Source organism: Macaca thibetana, chromosome 2 (assembly GCF_024542745.1).
Source record: "Macaca thibetana thibetana isolate TM-01 chromosome 2, ASM2454274v1, whole genome shotgun sequence".
Lineage (NCBI taxonomy): Eukaryota > Metazoa > Chordata > Mammalia > Primates > Cercopithecidae > Macaca > Macaca thibetana.
This window is the reverse complement of record NC_065579.1, coordinates 77,038,759-77,054,671: the sequence shown is the minus strand read 5'-3', so window position 1 is coordinate 77,054,671 and position 15,913 is coordinate 77,038,759. Positions and strand designations below refer to the sequence as shown.

The 15,913-nt window shown below is 34.4% G+C and overlaps 1 protein-coding gene across 11 annotated transcripts in view; it reads right to left on the bottom strand.

Moving 5' to 3' along the window:
* The window catches only part of NLGN1 (neuroligin 1), a 907,062-nt gene that overhangs the window by 871,276 nt on the left and 19,873 nt on the right, over positions 1-15,913 (bottom strand). The gene's annotated exons all lie outside the window — the stretch shown is intronic.

The window sequence follows — 15,913 nt, the reverse complement described above, 5'->3', positions numbered from 1 at the left end:
AAAAAAGAAAATAAATATGTACCATACAAGCAAAAATATAAAATAGCTAGAAATCTAAGAAAGCTAACAATGAAACTGTAAATTTTACTGAGGGACATGAAAGATCAGGCCCTCTTCTCTTTTCCTTCTTTTTCCTTACTGAACATTATTAAACTAAACTAACTGGGTAAGACAGAGGAAAGTAGGCATCTTAATGGGGGAGGGCTTGCATCCAAGATGGCCCAGAGAAAGGGATCAGAGCCTGAGCATGGTGAGGAGAGGTTTCAGACAGGGAGGGAACACTGTGGGGAGCTAGGGGATTCACAGAATGAGGAGTCATCCAAACAGAGGCAAGTTCAGACATAGACTGCTCAATCCCAAACAGGATGAGGGCATTCCTGCAGGAGGGCAGCCCAATAAGGAGCATCAGAGCCCAGGTGGGGTGAGGAGGATGTCTGTCAGAGGAAGGCACAGTGGCAGCAATGGGAGACTGGTTCAATACAGGGCAATTGGTCAAATAGGTAAATATCTTAAGAATAATAAAAGCCGTGTTTCTCATTAACATAAAAATGTTGCAAATATGAAAAGGGAGAAAACCCAAATAATTATGTGGTATTTGATTAGAATTTTAGGTAGTAGTGTGAACTCATTATTTTTAATAGAAAGATATAGAAATATAAAGAGATATAAATTGGATAAATATATATTTCCCAACTCTGTCCACTGAGAGAGCCTGTGAGGAGTGGTTCCCAAATAGTAATGAGGATACCCAGCACCCAAATATTGGCTTCAAATATCACTGTCCTCTAAAAGGAAATGAGACTTCTAAAAGATAACATAGGAAATAAGTCTAGAGGACTTTGGGTTTGGCATTAACTTTTATACACCACTCCAAAGACACAATCCACAAAAGAAATAATTGATAAGCTGTACTTGACTACAATAAAAAAATATGCAAAAGACACTACTAAGAGAATGAGAAGACAAGCCAAAGACTAGATGAAAATGTTTATTAAAGATATATCTGATAAAGGATTCATCCAAAATATACAAGGAACTCTTAAAACTCAATAGTAAGAAAATGAATAACCTGATTAAAACATTGGCCAAAGTCCTTAGCAAACACCTCACCAAAGAAGCTATACAGATGTAAATAAGCATAGAAAAAGATGCTCCACATCGTATGTCATTAGAGAAATGCAAATTAAAACACTAACGAGGTACTTCCACACAGCTATTAGAAAGGGCAAAATCCAGAATGCTGACAACACTAAATGCTGACAAGGAGGAGGAACAAAAGGAACTCTCATTGACTACTAGCGAAAATACAAATGGTATAGCACCTTTGCAAGTCAGTTTTTTAATTTCTTACAAAAGTACTTACACTTGTACTGAATGATCCAGCCATCACACCCCTTGGTATTTCCACAAAGAAGCTGAAAACTTATGCTCATACAGAAACCTGCACACAGGTGTTTATACCAGTTTTATCTATCATTTCCAAAATTTAAAAGAACCCAAGATGTTCTTCAGTAGGTTAATGGATAAACTATCATGTATCCTGACAAAGGAATATTATTTAGCACTACAAAGAAATGAGCTATCAAGCCATGAAAAGACATGGAGGAAACTTACATGCTTATTACTAAGTGAAAGAATTCAATATAAAATTGTTATGCACCATATGATTTCAGATAAATGACATTTTTAAAAAGCCAAAACTATGGAAATAGTAAAAAGCTTGGTGGTTGCCAGGGGCTGGTAGGGAGGAAGATATAAATAGGTAGATCATAGAGCCCTAGAAGATTTGTAGAGCAGTGAAACTATTCTGCATGATACTATGATGGTGGGCATATATCATTATACATTTGTGGAATCCACACACTGTATTACACCAACACTGAATCCTAATGAAAATTTGGATTTTGGATGATAATTATGTGTCACTGTGGATTCACTGTTCATAACAATGTATCACTCTGGTGTAAGATGCTGATAATAGAAGAGGATATGCAAGAATGAGGGCAGGGCATATATGGGAAATCTCTGCATCTTCCAATCAATTTTACTACAAATGTGAAATTGCTGTAAAAATTAAAGTATATATTATATATATGTATATATCTAAAAATCATGGCAAAAATTGATTACTGAATTTGAAAAATGCTCACAGATACTGATTTCATCATATTTCATACAAATAAAAAGTTATATAAGTACAAGAAAGATTTTGTACATTGTATATGTGTGCTAGATTTGATAGGAAAAGTACATGAATAAAAAGAAATTGTTTGCTCCATATTTGCCCAAAACTACTCTTATTCATAAAGAAACAAACCAAAATGTAGATTAAAAACAAAAAAAAGGGAACACAAGGATCCTTGGAGAAATGGCTGGTTCAACAGCTAGAGAAGGAAAAGCACAAGATGATCCAGGAACATCTTACTGGGCCAGAAGGCAAGAAAGTCCTTTCAGTATGATAGGGTTATGGTAAAAGTTCACGTGTTCTACCCTAACATGTTTCTACTAGTGAAATAGGGAAAATTTTAGCATGAAAGAATAAAATGAGAGTAATAAAAACTGTGACCCATTTAGTGAAAATAGAATGAATACATACTGATACAGTCAATTAACTAATTAAAAGTTAGCTGGGCATGATATATTACAAAGGGGAAAAGAATACTGTCTTCATCTGTTTGTATTGCTATCAGAAATATCTGAGGTTGGGTACTTTATAAAGAAAATATATTTGGCTCACAGTTCTCCAGGCTGTGCAAGAAGCATGGTATCAGCATCTGCTTCTGGTGCTGCCAGGAAGTTTCTGCTCATGATACAAAGCAAAGAGGAGCTGGTATGTAAAGATCACATGGTAGGAAGCAAGAGAGAGGAAAAGGAGATGCCAGACTCGTTTTAACAAGTAGATGGCAAAGGAACTAAGAGTGAGAACTCATTTAATCCCATGAGAATGGCACTAAACCATGAGGACATATCCCTCATAACCCAAATACTTTTCACTAGGTCACACCTCCTATATTGGGGATAAAGTTTTAACAAGAGTTTTAGAGCAGACAAATATCCAAATGATATCAGAAACCTTTACAGGGGAGAAGGCTGGCAGATACCACCTTAATCAAGAGCCACCTGATAGGATGCAGTAAGATAATAGCTTCACTTCTGTGACATTTTTCCAAAACATGCATCTTATAAAAGTAATCATGAAGAAATATCAGACAATTCCAAACTTAGAGACTATAAAACAACAGTTCTATAATCCTTAAAAGTGTCGAGAGAGTGATATTATCAAAAGGGTGGAGTAAGAGCAATTTGGTTTTACTCTCCCTCATAGGAAACCAAAATCAATTATCTAGAGCCAAGATTATCACCAGAGATATCCCAGAACTAAAAACTGAGGCTATGATGACTCCAGGTATCACAGAGAAGTGAAAAACCACAAGCAGGAGGTAAGAGCAACAAAACTCTCTGGCCACAACACCCTTCCCCTAGCCAGGCACTATGCAGAAAGGTTCTACCAGATTCAGATTTTACCCTGGAAAAAGTGAGATGAAGGAAGACTGACAGTTGCGTCACCAGTTAGGTTTCTTCACAGGAAAAACATTTCTGCTTGAATCCACAGGAAGCATCACAAATGCCTGTAGGGTGAAGGCTTCTAAGGGAAACTAGAGGCATAAAGTAGAGGTGTGGCTAGTACCAGCCAGTGAACAAAACTCAGCAGCTATTCTTCATCTGTCAAAGGAGATGCCAAATCACCAAATCTGTTCAGCAGCAACATGCTTTAGGGGAGGTACTTCAGGGGCTCTCTGGGCATAACCCTTAGCCAGCTTTCCCACATAGCGGGGATATACACTTTAGGATTCCCCCACGCCCAATCTGGGACAGGCAGCACTCTCAAATTATTTGTAAGAATTGTGGCAAATCTGATCAAGGGTGCCATCTAGTGCAGAAAAGGAGGCAGTGTTCTTGGGCTGAGGGTACTCAAAAATCAACCTGCACAGGACTTCTAGTCATACGTACTCTAGTAAGACCAAACCAAGGCAGACAGCAAAGACTGAAATAAATAATTAAACCTTGAACGCAAAGACATAGACATACATCCATAAGAAACAAAATCAAACAGGTAGCTATGACCTCCACGAGAAGACAAAAAGGGAGCCAGTGTCTGACCCCAAGAATATGGTGATTTGTGACCTCTCAGATCAACTACTCAAAACAGTAGTTTTGAGTGAACTCCAAGATAACACAGTAAATCAGTGCAGAAATTTATTCAGATAAATTTGACAAAAATAATAAAATAATAAAAGATAAATCAAACAGAAATCCTGGAGCGGAGAAATACAATGGCTAGATAGAGAAATACATTAGAGGTTATTGCCAGCAAAACTGATTAAGCAAAAGAATCAGAGAGTATGAAGACAGGCTGTTTGAAAACACACAGTCAGAGGAGAGAAAAAAAGAATGAAAAAGAAAAAAGAGTGTCTACATGATCTAGATAGCCTCAACAGAGCAAATCTAATAGTCATTGACCGCCAAGAGGGAGTTGAGAAATGGCAAGGTGTAGATAACTTATTTTAAAAATGATAACATAAAATATTGCAAACTTAGGGAAAGATTATCCAGATACTAAAAGATCAAAGATCACCAACCTGATTTAACCCAAATAAGACTACTCCAAAGCATATAATAATCAATTTTTCAAAGGCCAAAGACAAAAAGAGGATTGTAAAACCAGCAAAACAAAAGAAACAACATATAAAGGAGCTCTAATTAAAGACATTCCCAGACACACAAAAGCTAAGGAAATTCATGACCACCAGACTGAGCTTATAAGAAATGCTAAAGGGAGTTCTTCAATATGAAAGAAAAAAATGTTAATGTGCAAAACGAAAACATCTGGAAGTATAAAACAATGGAAAAGGCAAGTACAAATACAAATGCACAATACTCTAAACCTGTGACGTATCAACCACTCATACCTTTAGTATGAAGAGTAAAAGACAAATCTATCAAAAATAATTTCATAATTTCTTAAGAGATAGGATGTATAAAAATGTAAATTGAGACAAAAAAGGTCAAAATGTGGGGAGATGGAGTCATTTTTTTTCTTTTCTTTGAGTCAAAGTTAAGTTGTCATCAGTTTAAGTTGTTATAATCATAAAATATTTTGTAAGCCTTACGGTAATCATAAATCAAAAATAATACAGATACGTTAAAAATAAAAAGAAATTAAAACATACTACCAGAAAAAAATCTCATAGCCAAAACAAAGACAGTAGAAAAGAAAGAAAGGAAGAAAGAACTTACAATACAACCAGAAAATCAGAAACAAAACAATAGTAGTAAGTCCTCACCTATCAATAATAATATTGAATGTAATAAACTAAATTATGCAACTGAAATAATAAGACCCAATCATATGCTGCCTACAGGAAACTCACTTCACCTATAAAAATAAACATAGAATAAAAGTGAAGGAGAAAAAAAAGATTCCATGCAAATGGAAACCATAAAAAAAGCAGTAGCTAAACTTATATCAGATAAAATAGACTCCAAGTCCAAAACTATCAAAAGAAGGTCATTAAATAATAATAATTGGGTCAGTATAACAGGAGGATATAGCAATTATAAATATATATGTACTCCAACATTGGAGCACAAAAATATATAAAGCAAATATTAATAAATATAAAGAAAGAGACAGACTGTAACAGTAATAGTAGGAGACATTAATGCCCCTCTTTAAGCAGTGAACAAGTCCTCCAGACAGAAACTCAACCAAAAAAAAGAAAATTAGAGTTTCTAGACCAAATAGACCTAACTGATATTTATAGAATATTTCAGCAAACTGCTGAAGAATACATATTATTTTCCTCAGCATATTGAACTTCTCCAGGATAGACCATATCTTAGGTCATAAAACAAGTCTGAACAAATTCAAAAGAGTAGAAATCATATCAAGTATCTTTTCTGAACACAATGGAATAAAACTAGAACTTAACAACAAAAGGAGATCTTGGAAATTGCACAGATACGTGAAAATTAAACAACATGGCCTTGAACAACCAATGGATCAATGAATACTTTGCAAAGAAAATTTTGAAATTCCTTGAAACAAATTAAAATGGAAACAGTACATACCAAAACCTATGCAATATAGAAAAAGTAGTACTAAGAAAAAAGTTTACAGCAATAAATGTTTACAAAAAGACTTCCAAAACCCAACCTAACTAAGCACCTAAAGGAATTAGAAAAGCATGAACAAATAAAACTGAAAATTCATAGAAGGAAAAAGTAATACTAAAAATCAGAGCAAAAGTAAATGAAATTGAGATGAAAAAGAAAATAGAAAAATAATCAACAAAATAGAAAGCTGTTTTTTTGAGAAGATAAACAAAATGGATAAACCTTACTGTGACTAATTAAGAAAAAACAAAGATCCAAGTAATATCAGAGAAGAAAAAAGGAACATTACAACTGATAACACAGAAATATAATATTAGAGACTGTTGTGAAGAACTATACACCAACAAATTAGAAAATTTAGAAGGCATGAATAAATTCTTAGAAGCATATAATCTTACAAGATTGAATCATGAGGAAATAAAAAAACTGGACAGTCCATTAAGTAATGAGGTTGATTAAGTAAGTTTTACAATTTCCACAAAGAAAGTCCATAATCAGATAATTTCATTGCTAAGTTTTACCAAACTTTTAAAGAAAATACAATACTGATTTTCCTCAAACTATTCCAAAAAATTTGAAGAGGAAAGAATTCTTTCAAACTCATTCTATGAGTCCAACATTACCCTGAAACCAAAACCAGACAAGGGCACAACAAAAAGGCAAATTACAAGCCAATATCTGTGATGAACATAGATGCAGAAATCCTCAACAAAATTTTAGCAAACTGAATCCAACAGCATATCAAAAATATTATTCATCATGATCAAGCAAGAATTATCCCAGGGATGCAAGCATGGTTCAATAAATAAATAAATAAATGTGCTATAGCACACGAACAGACTGAAAGACAAAAGCCTATTGTTTCAATGAATGCAGAAAAGCATTTGATAAAATGTAGCATCTGTTCATAATAAAAACTCTCAACAAATATAGAAAAAAACATACTTCAAAACATTAAAGGCTGTATATGACAAACCCATAGCTAACATCATGCTGAATGGGGAACATTTGAAAAACTTTATTGTAAAATTTGGAAGACGAAAAAGATACCTAGTTTCATCACTTTTATGCAACATCATAGCAGAAGTCTTAGTAGAGCAATTAGGTAAGAGAAAGGGAAAAAAAGCATGCAGATGAAAAAGGAAGAAGTCAAATTGTCCTTGTTTGCTGTTGACATAATCTTATACTTAGAAAAACCTGTTCCGCCAAAACCTGTTAGAACTAGAGTCTGCCAAAAACCTGTTAGAACTAACAAACTAATTCAATGAAGTTGCAATATATAATACTAAATCATGACACAAAAAACATTAGTATTTCTATGTTCCAACAGTGAACAATCTGTAAGAAATCAAGAAGGTAATTCCATTTATGATAGTTACAAACAATAAAATACCTAGGAATAAATTTCACCAAAGAGGTGAGACAGCTCTGCCATAAAAACTATAAAATACTGATAAATGAAATTAGAAATGACACACAAAAAATTAAAAGAGATCTCATGTTCCTGGAGTAGAAGAAATAATATTGTTAAAATGTCCATACTACCCAAAGTGATCTACAATGTCAGTGCAATTCCTATCAAAATAACAATGACATTCTTCACAGATTTAGGAAAAAAATTCTTAAAATTTGCAAGAAACTACAAAGGACCCCAAATAGTCAAAGTAATCCTGAGCAAAAAGAACAAAGCTAGAGGCATTATAATACCTGACTTCAGAGTATACTACAAGGCTATAGTAACTAAAACAGCATGGTGCTGGCATAAAATCACATAAACTAATGAAATAGCACAGAGAACCCAGAAATAAGTCTATGCATTTACAGCCAACTCATTTTCAACCAAGACACCAAGAACATACAAGGACAGTCTCTTCAATAGATAATCCTGGTAAAAGTGGATATCTGTATGTAGAAGAATGGAAATAGACCCTTGTCTCTCACCATATACAGAAATTACTCAAAATGAATTAAAGACTTAAATATAAGACCTGAAACTATGAATCTATTAGAAAAAAAACTGGGAAAACATTTTAGAACATTAATCTGGATAATGATTTTATGGTAACACAGGTGATAAATGAGATTCTATAAAGATTAAAAGAAAAAAAAAAGGCCTCTGCACAGAAAAGGAAAAAACCAACAGAGTGAAGAGGTCATCTACAAAATGATAAACTGATGTGGTCTGGCTCTGTGTCTCCACCCAAATCTCATCTTGAATTGTAATCCCCACATGCTGAAGGAGGGACCTGCTGGTAGGTGACTAGATCATGGGGGCAGTTTTCCCCTTGCTGTTCCCTTGATAGTAAAGGAGTTCTCAAAAGATCTGATGGTTTTTCCTCGCTCTTTATCTCTCTCTCCTGCCACCTTCTGAAGAAGGTATTTGCTTCTTCTTCACCTTCCACCACAATTTTAAGTTTCCTGAGGCCTCTCCAGCCATATGGACCTGTGAGTCAATTAAGCCTCTTTCCTTTACAAGTTACCCAGTCTCAGGTAGTATCTTTATAGAAGTGTGAGAATGGACTAATACAGAAAATTGGTACTGGAAGAGTGGAGTACTGCCACTAAGATAACCTGAAATGTGGAAATGATTTTGGAACTGGGTAACAGGCAGAGGTTGGAACAGTTTGGAGGTCTCAGAAGAAGACAGGAGGATATGGGAAAGTTTGGAACTTCCTCAAGACTTGTTGAATAGTTTTGACTAAAATGCTGATAGCGATACGAACAACGAAGTCTAGGCTGAGGTGGTCTCAGAAGGAGATAAGGAACATTTGGGGAACTGGAGTAAAGTTCACTCATGCTATGCTTTAGCAGAGAGACTGGTGGTATTTTGCCCCTGCCCTAGACATCTGTGGAACTTTAAACTTGAGAGAGATGATTTAGAGTATCTGGCGGAAGAAATTTCTCAGCAGCAAAGTGTTCAAAAGATAACTTGACTTATTCTGAAAGCTTTCAGTTATATATGATCACAAAGAGATGGCTTGAAATTAGAACTTATGTTTAAAAGGGAAGCAGAGTATAAAGGTTTGGAAATTTTGAAGCTTGACCACGTGGTAGAAAAGAAAAACCCATTTCCTGGGAAGGAATTTGAGCCAAGCTGACTATAGAAATTTGTTCAAGTAAGGAGGAGCTGAAAGTTACTAGCAAAGACAATGGGGAAAATGCCCCCAGGGCATGTCAGAGACCTTCAGAGCAGCCCCTTCCATGACAGACCCAGAGGCCTGGGAGGGAAAAATGGCTTCATTGACCGGGCCCAGGGCCCAGTGGATCTGTGCAGCTTCAGAACTTGGTGCCCTGCATCTCAGCTGTTCCAGCTCCAGCTGTGGCTAAAAGGGGCCAAGGTTAGAGCTGAGGCAATTGCTTCAGAGGATGTGAGCCCCAAGCTTGGTGGCTTCCACATGGTGTTCAGCTTGTGGGTGCACACAAGACAAGAGTTGAGCTTCAGGAGCCTCTGCCTAGATTTCAGAGGATGTATAGAAATGCCTGGATGTCCAGGCAGAAGTCTGCTGCAGTGGAGTCCTCATGGAGAAAGTCTGCTAGGGAAGTGTGGAAGGGAAATATGGGGCTGGAGTCCAAACACAGTCTCCACTGGGGCACTGCTTAGTGAAGCTGTGAGAAGAGGGCCACCACCCTCTAGATCCCAGAAAGGTAGATCTGCTAACAGCTTGCATTGTTTACCTGGAAAAGCTGCAGGCACTCAATACCAGCTGGTGAAAGCAGCCGCAGGGGTTGTACTCTGCAAAGTCACAGGAACAGGGCTGACTAAGGCTGTGGGAGCCCACCCCTTGCATTAGTGTGCCCTGGATGTGAGACATGGAGCCAAAGGAGATTTTGGAGGTTTCAGATTTAATGGTTGCCCTGCTGGATTTTGGACTTCATGGGGCCTATGTCCCCTTTTTTTTTGGTCAATTTCTCCCAGTTTGGAATGGGAACATTTACCCAAAGCCCACACCTCCATTGTATCTTCGAGGTAACTAACTTGCTTTTGACTTTACAGTCTCATAGGCAGAAGGGACTTGCCTTGTCACAGATGAGGCTTCAGACTTGGACTTTTGGGTTAAAGCTGGAATGAGTTAAGTCTTTGGGGGACTGTTAGGAAGGCATTATTGATTTTGAAATGTGAAAAGGACATGAGATTTGGGAGGAGCCAAGGGCAGAATGATATGATTTGGCTCTGTGTCTCCACCCAAATCTAATCTCAAATTGTAATCCCGATGTGTTAAGGGAAGGCCTGGTGGGAGGTGATTAGATTACAGGGGCAGTTTCCCACATGCTGTTCTTTTGATAGTGAGGGAGTTTTCATGAGATCTGATGGTTTAAAGTGTGGCACTTCCTCAGTCTCTCTCTCTCTCTCCTGCTGCCTTGCTGCCTTGCAAGAAGCTCCTTGCTTCTCCTTCACCCACTACCGTGATTGTAAGTTTCCTTAGGCCTCCCCAGCCATGCAGAATTGTGAGTCAGTTAAACCTATTTCCTTTATAAATTACCTAGTCTCAGATAGTATCTTTATAGCAGTGTGAGAATGGACTAATATAGAAACAATACTTGCAGTTTATCCATCTGACAAGGAATTAATAACTTGCATCTATAACAACCTCAAACAACTCAACAGCAAAAATTAAATCTAATATAAAAAAGACAAATGATCTAGATAGATATTTCCAAAAAGAAGACATACAGATGTCAAACAAGTACACAAGAAGTGTTCAACATTACTAATCATCAGCGAAATACAAATCAAAACTACAATGAGATATAATTTCACCCCAGTTAAAATGGCTATGATCAAAAAGACAAAAAAAAACAGAGACTGGCAAGGAGAAAGAGGAAGGTTTGTATACTGATTGTGGGAATGTAAATTAGTACAGCCATTATAGAAAAACAGTATAATTGTTCCTCAAGAAAACAACAATAAAAATGCCATATGATCTGGCAATCTTACTACTGGGTATATCCGAAAGGAAATCAAATTGAAGTGATATTTATATTTCTATGTTTATTGTAGTGCTATTCATAGCAGCTAAGGTATGGAATCAGGATTGCTAGATCATATAGTATTTTTATTTTCACAGCCTCTGATAACCACCATTCTTCTCTCTACCTCCTTGAGATAAACGTTTTAGCTCTCACATATGAGAAAGTACATGTGATATTTGTCTTTCTGTGCCTGGCATATTTCAATTAGCATAATGTCCTCCAAGTTCATTCATGTTGCTGCATATGACAAGAATTCCTTCTTTTTATAGCTGAATAGTATTCCATTGTGTGTGTGCACAATATATATATAAATATATATAGTACACTATATATATATGCACACACAACTATATAAACATACATATATCATAAGTGTTTGAGTTTGAGATAATAAATGTTTGAATTTGATGGATAACCAAATTACTCTGATTTGATCATTAAACATTGTATATATGTATCAAAATATTACATGTATCCTATTAATATGTAAAATCATTATGTATCAATTAAAAAGTGTTGAGGCATAAAATCAAAGAATGACTAACACACTGTATCAGACTGAACAAGCCTAAAGAGACATAGCAACTAAAAAGAAAACATAATTCAAAATTGGGCCAGGTGTGGTAGCTCACGACTGTAATCCAAGCACTTTAGGATACTGAGGCAGGAGGATCGCTTGAGCCCAGGAGTTTAAGACCAGCCTGAGGCAACATGGCAAAACCCTGTCTCTGCAAAAAATACAAAATGCATCTGGGCATGATGGTACACACATGTAGTCCCAGTCTTCTGCCTCAGTCTGTAGTCCCAGTCCCAGACTGAGGCAGAAGAATTGCTTGTGCCCAGAAGGCAGAGGTTGCAAAGAGCTGAGATTGCGCCACTGCACTCCGGCCTTGGTGACAGAGACGCTGTCTCATATAATAATAAAAATAATAATTATTATAAGATGGATCCTTTTTCTATAATGGATTTTGTTGGAACACCTGATAAAAACTGAAAAGGGTCTAAGGATTAGATGGGATAACATACCAATGTTAATTCCTAATTTTGATGGCAATTGTAATTAGGAAAGAGAATATCCTTATTTGTAGGAAATGTACACTAATGTATTTGAAGGAAAGATGGGCACCTTACTTTTAAATGGCTTTAAAAATAGACATTTGTACTCTTGCAAATTCTAATTTTAAGATTATGTCCAAATAAATAACTTTTCTAGACATTAGAGATTATTTAAAAATAAAAAGTATATAATAAAAAATGATTTTTTAAAAACTGAGAAATAGACTAGGTTCCTGATTCTGAAAATCAAGAGTGTGAGGTTAACATTGCCTTATTAATTTATTATAACAATTATATTACTTTTTACTTGATGAATATTTTACAATACATTTAGAAGAAACAGTAGACAGAATAGTAAGAAAATATCTGAAAAAAAAGAGTAATTAATGCATAGGACTTGTACTACCTGATATTACAAAAGTATTAGAAATACATAATAAATTAAAACAATGCAGCATTTTCACCCAATAAGCAGAGCAATGGCAATGAATAGAAATTCCAGAAGACTCAACGATGTGTAAAAATTTTGCACATGAAAAAGTACACATTTCAAATTAGTGTGTAAAGATAGACTCTTCAATACTACTATTTTTAGGGTGTCCAATCTTTTGGCTTCCCTGGGCCACACCAGAAGAAGAAGAATTGTCTTGGGCCACACATAAAGTATACTAACACTAATGATGGTTGATGAGAAAAAAAAGAAAAGAAAAGAAATGAAAAGAAAAAAAGAAAAGAAACTGCCAAAAAAAAACTCATAATATTTTAAGGAAGTTTACAAATTTGTTATGGGGTCACATTCAAAGCCATCCTGGACCCCATGTGGCCCAGGGCCTGTGAGTTGAATAAGTGTGGTTTGGATCCTTATATCATACTTCATAACATAACACATTTTGAATGACAAAAATATGTAATTGTAAAAACTCAAGACATAAAACTATCTAAAGAATATATGGGTTAATATGTACATAATTTGGCTTCTCAGAATCTAAACTTGATGTTAAAGAAAGAAACAAAAAATGATCTATAGCTGTGTTTACATAAACAGAATAAATGAACAGTAGATTAGAAAAATTACATGAAATCTCAAAGATGAAATTCATTTGGCAAATACATGTTTTTTATAGTTTTATATCATTAGCTATCAAAGACTTGCCAATTTATGCAATGACAAGAAAGATCATACCTATTGGATTGGAAAATATCAAAAAGAATATAACATCTGTATTGCACAGGGCACAAGGAACTTCTGCCTGAGACATTTCATTGGGCTATGACATTTATGGAAAGCACTTTAGGAACATACATTGAAAGAATTTAAAGTGTGCACATCTTTACCCCAAGAATTCATGATCAGTAATTTATCCTAAGAAAATAAACAACTGTGCATTGAAATATGCAGTTCATAGTTAACAGAAAAAAGAACTGAGAACAAAAAAAATTCAAACAATAAGTTGTTAATATATCTTAAAATTATAATAATTACATATTCTAATTATATTATAATTATAATTATACCTTCTAATATTTCACATATTAATATGTGAAACAAATATATATATAACAGAGCATTAAAATATCATCTTTGTGTTATATATACTTATATTTTATATTTATGTATATATACTTTCAAATAATATGCACACACACACACAAACACAGAAATAAAAAGAAAGAGAATGGATGAATAAAAGGAGCTACCTTGTGATGACAGAATTCTGTTTTTTCTTCCTATTTGCTCAATTGTTTTTTGTCTAATTATTAAGATGAATATTTATTGTTTAATAAAAATAATAAAAGCCACAAAATTTTATGAGTAAAACTTACTCTGAGAAGAATAGGGAGGCAGAAAGTTTACATAAAAGTTTAGTTTAAGAAGAAATAAAACACCTAAAAAACATAGTTAATTCAATATTTCATATTGTGCATTCCCTTTACACTTTGTATTACAATATCTGTTACACCAGTTACATGTACAAGAACTATTTATAAGTTACAAAATAACTGTAAACTGATAGAGACCTAAACATAATATCTTTGAAATTGCAAGTTATTGTTGCAAGCAATCTGTTATGAATTATTACATTTCTGTGCAGTGTATAATTAAGCAACTCAAAATAATTCCTATTAGTGTCTGATATGTATTTTCTAAGAGTGTTTAAATCCACATAATCATAACAAAATATGAATTACTCATTTTATAAAGAAAATTATTGTTTCCATTAAAGTAAAAATGCTTATATGATTCAGATAATTAAGCAAAATAGAAAATCATTATTTTTTGTAAATAGATTACTTAGAGAATTGAGTTCAGGTATCACATATCAAGACATTTTTAAAATAGTTTTAATATGTGAGCTTTTAAAATGATTATTTAATTCTATAGTCTTAAAACTGAAAAAGACCATTTTAAAAAAAAATCAGAAACTTTATTTTTATTTTCTACTTCTACGAACTCTCTTCAACTTCTATAGTATATTTAAGTTTAATGGCATGAATAACTAATTACAAATGTAATTTGTGAGACCATAGGTATTACCTGAGACATGGAAGAATATGTCAAATGTAATACCTAACACAGAAAAGGTAGATTATTTTCTATGAAAAAATAACATGCAGTTTTAATTCCAAGTAATAGATTTCCAAGTTTACCAGTTTGTACTCTCAAGAGGTTTCAATTTTATAGTTACAAGAGCATATATTTCTATTATTGAACATAAGAGTTGAATTCATACAGACAGATGAATATTACAGTTTGATCATGGTATCATAAAGATTTATTTTATATGAACTTTCAAAAACATTATTTGTAGAAGATCTCAGAATAAATACTTGAGTTTCTTTATATCTCTCTCAAAATACATTAGACTCACTTTAACTATATATATTAAAGTGATGAAATCTTTGTGCTTGGGCCATAACAGTATCTATTTAATCATGTCAAATTCTAAAGAATACAAATATTATTTGCAACTATATGTCTCCCACCTCTTCTTTCGAATCTTAATGCTCACATGCTTTGGAATATCTAAGTAAGAAATAAACACATTGTTTTGTAGGTATATTTTTGCATGTCTTTTACCTGAAAAAGCCTCAGGATTATATGTAGTAGGGGTCAGCTTTGTGATCAAAGCAGTATTTTCTGAACTAACTGAAACATGAAGTCTTTCAGAAAATAGAAAGCAAAAGAAATATGAGTTAGGGAAAACAACTCACACAGTTAAATTCATGAGGAAGAAGCTGCTCCTGGTTGCCGTGTTTTCCCTTTGGCCCTTCAAGGCCATCTCTGAAGGCTGAGTTTTCACCAAAAGAACCGAATGAAATCATTCCAATGAGGTGCTGCATATTCTGCATATACTATCTCATTAAACCCTCTCACTCTGTGAGGAAGATATTATCTCTATTTTGCAAATGAAGAAATGAGGCTTAGAGGGATAAGGAGCTTGCATAGGGTTATGTAGTTTAGAAGTTTGGGGAATGGAATGCATATATTGAGCATCTACCTATGCTCACTCCTTTGGTGGTGTAATCTAATCTCATGGTTTAAATACCATCTATATGTCAACAAGTATAATGCAAGTGATGTAAGTGTTATATAGAAACAAAGTGCTTGAGCTTCAAGGTCCTTCCTTATCTGTGAAGCTCATGAATTTATCATTTCTAAGATAAATAAACTCAGTGGTGTCAACCACAATAATCACACCTGGTAATA